Below are 4,750 nucleotides of genomic sequence, written 5' to 3' on the forward strand. Positions count from 1 at the left end.
AAAGAATGGGGGTATGCTGACAGCAGGGTAAAAAGTTTCTTCTGTGACACTGACAGGACCAAAATAAATTTTCTGTATCTGGTTCTTTAAAACTTGGTACAAAATAATTAAGGAGAAAGCACAAGAGAAAGAAAATGACCTAAGGTTTGAGGAGAGTGCTTTGCAGCAAGAGACCTCAAACCCTTGATCTTTTTAATTGAGCAAAAAGGAAACAAATTATTTGGTTATGGCAGTTTCAATACTTGAGGGCTTTTCAGCCTAGTGGAAAAGAGTCAACCAGAATCTCTGTAACCAGAAGCTGAACTTAAAAGCTACAAATGAAGCCACACATCCATAAATGCCTCCATTTGAAGGAACACAGAGGTCCTGTTTAGGTCCTTGGAGTTCTGGGATGACCTTGGTTTGAATAGCCCCCACTTTAAGTCAGAGCAGTTTTGCCAGTATTTTACTTTTTAGTGTCCTTTCTTGGGCTGCCTTGTTGGCTTCCCTTCAGCCACAGGTCTCCTTCCAAGTCCCTCTTCCCACTGCCGATATCATTCCCTTTCATTTCCAAACCAATTTCCTTTATGCAAAGCAATAGCAGGATTTGCAAAAGAGTCATTGTAGGGTTGCTTATCCCTGCACAGTGCCAAGGCACTGGACATTTTCATCCTCCAACAATGTTCTGTCTGTTGTACGCAGCCAGAACAGAGCATAAAATCCCTTTGATATCTGCAAAAGCTGCAAGTCAATTCTTCCATTATTTAATTTGTTTACTCAAAGTAATATGTCCACATCAAAAAAATTCACTTCCATAGTTTCTGTATTAGGACTTCATAAGTTTTGGTTTTGTTTTTACTCACTTATATTTACATCCAGTTACAATACTTTGAAAAGTCAGCATTTAAAACAAGGATCTCCTTGTTTCTGACCATGCTGGTTGCAAGAATAGGATGACTATCACTGCAGTAGTTTTATTTATTATTACTATAGTATAAATATATATAAATATAAATATAAATATAAATATATAAATATATAAATATATATAAATATAAATATAAATATAAATATAAATATATAAATATATAAAAATATAAAAATATAAAATATATTTATATATATATATAAATCAATTGTGGCTAAAATTTTTCTAAGGACATAGCAGAAAAGTTAACTCCATTACTAATAACTGATGTCCTTTGGGAGACCAAAATTCAGATGGATTCATCATAGCTCTAAATTCTAGCAACTCATGGCTGCAATGCATGAGAATCTGTCTGATATTCTCAATTACACAGTAGCCATCAATCATATAAAGTGGGCTAATTACAGGGGAAAAAAAGAAAGGAAATAGAAAATACTGGAAGTTCTAACTTTGTCTTACTTTGGGATAGATCTTAGTGAGGTGTTGGACACCTCCTGTTATTCTAATGCTTGAACCTGATGCAAATGATCAGTTCCCAACAGGTGTGTGTAACTCAGGCTGTTGTGCCTGCTTGAATATAATTTTTTCAACTTTTTCCATCTGGAGCAGGTTGCAGTGTTTAGTCACATAACTCCTAAATTCATAGGATCTAGAGTAAAGATCTAGGAATTCATAGCATAATAGAATTTTTGAATTTTGAAATTTTGAATAATTAAATTTGAAACAATTATCATGCATATGAACAACTTTGTCCTGGGACTGCCTAGAAAGTGTGTACTTTATCACTAGTAAAGTGTGGACTTTATCTCTAAATCCTTAGAATTTTTTTTCTCCTATAATAGCTGTTTAGCATAATAACACTCATAACTGGGCATACAGAAGTAAAGATTTTGGTACCCTATCAAATAGGTAAAACAGTCAGGAAGTTGATGTGGTTGTTATCTATCTATCAATTATCTATCTATCCATCTATCTATCTATCTATCTATCTATCTATCTATCTATCTATCTATCTATCTATCTATCTATCTGTCTATCTATCTATCTCTCTATCTCTCTATCTATCTATCTATCTAAAATATGCATATTCCAATTCCTCATTTTGGGATAAAATTTGCTCAGACTTTCTAATGGATATCAAGGCAGCCTTAACTCTCCCACATAAATAAACCCCCAACATCTCCAAGAACAAAGAGCAAGGAAGGGAGCAGTGATCCCCTCTGGCTGGGAGAGAAAGGCGTTCCCTTTGGAAGCAGTGCAGTCCATCAGTCCCTGCAAAGCCCGGATGGACTCCTGAGGGTTCATCACCCTCCTGTTGAGGAGAGCTACCTGGTGGAAAGAGCTGTGACTGCAGGCTGAGCACACCCTCAGGGCACCACTACAGCCATGTGTTTACTACTTCCAGAACACACAGATTTTATGAGGAGTGGGGGGACAAGATAAAATAAACTACATAATCACTGCACAGATAAACAACTATCAATAAACTGGGAAAAAAAAAAAAAAGAGAAATGGCAGTAGCTATTTGAGCATCTAATTAATAGGATGAATAAGACTAAGCAGCTTGTCTTGCTGAGGTAATGTATATTTTTCCATCAAACCAATCAGTGCTGAATAATGACCAGCATAATGTATCAGGGTAAATATAAGCACTTCTTGTCTCCCTAGGACAGAAACTAACTAATCAGCACACATTCAAACTGGGGTATAAGTGTGATTAAAGATAGAAAAAACTCAGATAATGCAGATTCATTTGAAAAACTTTAACCATTTGATTAGAGACACTAGCATGATCTTTGCTACTCATCTCCATCTAGGATGGCAAACATGTCTGTCTCTGCACAGCAAAAAGGCACAAATTGATTGGGGGATAAATCAGAGGAAGATTAAGTATTTATCATGGCATTTTTTAATGCTCTAATTGTACCATAATTGACAATCCTGGATATTAAATTTGCAACTGTAAACTACAACTAGGCAAATTAAATCTACTCACCCTTCCTAGCAGTTCATTGTGCTTTATGGATGCTCACCTCATATAATTTGGTTGGAATGGGTGCTTCCTCTATCTTCAAGCACAGACAGGTGGTGGATTTCACCCACTGAGGTGTGAACATCTGCCAACACCTGCAAGGACACATATTTACAGATAACAAATAGCTCACTAGTGAGATCTCCCATGCTTCCAGCCTGTCAGAGACAAATACCACACTTTTGGAGAGTTAGAAATTGAGTCACATTTCAGATCCCTTTCCTGAAATTGGGAACCCTGTTTCACCATCTGGGGAGGCTGTTGTTGCAGTAGCTTTTATGAGCTCCTCTGGGGTTCGTTGCTTTGCTCTGCAACAATTTGGATAGCTGGGCTGCCAGAGCAAAAAAGAAGAGAGGTTGTACAGGAATCTTTAAACCACTAGGTGTTATGTGATGGTAAACGACAGTAGCAAAAAAGTTGGTTTTCTTTTTTCTCTAGGAGGAAGGGATGATCTATTTAAAAAAGGAAAAAAATAACATCTGTATAGGATCAAATATCTCTGTGCTCATAATTTCATGGTGACACATGGACATAGTCTGATTTTGGTGTGGACAGATGTTTACGATGGGAAAAATCTTAGGAAAACAGCACACTGCAAGCTGATGAACTGTCACTAAATACAAAAATTTGTTCCTTAGTAAGTTATTCCTGGAGCTTGCAGTGCTATTTCATACCTTGTTCTTTGATAAACAACTAACATCATGTCAAACTAAATAATAAAATCAGTTAGTTAGGAACTCAAATACATTACTATACAACAGTCAAGGTCTTTTGGTACTGATCATAAGCATCTTAAAAGACCATTCATTTTGCATAGCTTTTGAATTCAATGCCACTGTTATTTTGCCTACATCTTTATTATGCTGATCTGCAAAGTTGCCATCATAATTAATTTCTACAGAAAGGGCAAGTCATTTTATTAAGCAATTTTGCAGCTTATGAAAAATAACCCATTGCCCTGCTTCCTCAACACACTTTCCATCTAGTATTTATGTGCAACTGGAGCCACTTTGTCTGTCTCTCTCTCCCTCTCAGTTGAACTTTGCATACAGCTCAACAGCAGTTGATGCTTTTGTTCCTGTTGCAGACTTGTCCCTTTTCTGGTGCTTGCACTACCTCCATTTTTCCACATAATTAGGGTCAGATGCTAGTTCCCTGAATTAAAAGGCATTTGGGCTCTCCTTCCAACAAGCCTTTCTACTCCCTCCTTGCAAAACAAAGCTGTCACATGCATTCTTTAGCTGGTGTTGGATTACATTACACCACTTGACCACACTTACTACATTAAGATAATTATGCCAGGTATTTTGCTGATAAAAATCACCATGGAATTATTGTGTGCTGTGGAACTCTATCAGTTCATGTCAGCAAAAAATTGGGTTCTTTGTAGGAATTTAGGGACAAACCTCAAAGTTGCCATAAGGATTCTCACCAGCTTAAGCAGCATTTCTGGAAGTCTTTCAAAAATGCAGAAGGAAAGGGACCAAGGAGGAAGCAAATTTCTTTCCATAAAAATACCTCAAAAACTTTCTGCCACTTGCCCAACTGTACATCATCAGGTGGCAGAGAAATACATCCTTTGCAGCACTTGATTTTGCTGATTTGCAGTGCCACAGGCCAGCTCCTACAGCTCACACAGGCACTGCTCCTGGCTGTGCTATAAACAGAGATATTCTGTAATGAACCTTGAACTAGAAAGTCTGAGAAGATTATAAAGAGCTGTTCAGGAAGGATAAAAAGCTGCTCTCAGTGGAGTTTTACTGGTACTAAACTTGGCCCAGGCTTCTCAGCATTAAATGTCTTTTAAAAAG

This window comes from Serinus canaria, chromosome 6 (genome assembly GCF_022539315.1).
Source record: "Serinus canaria isolate serCan28SL12 chromosome 6, serCan2020, whole genome shotgun sequence".
NCBI lineage: Eukaryota > Metazoa > Chordata > Aves > Passeriformes > Fringillidae > Serinus > Serinus canaria.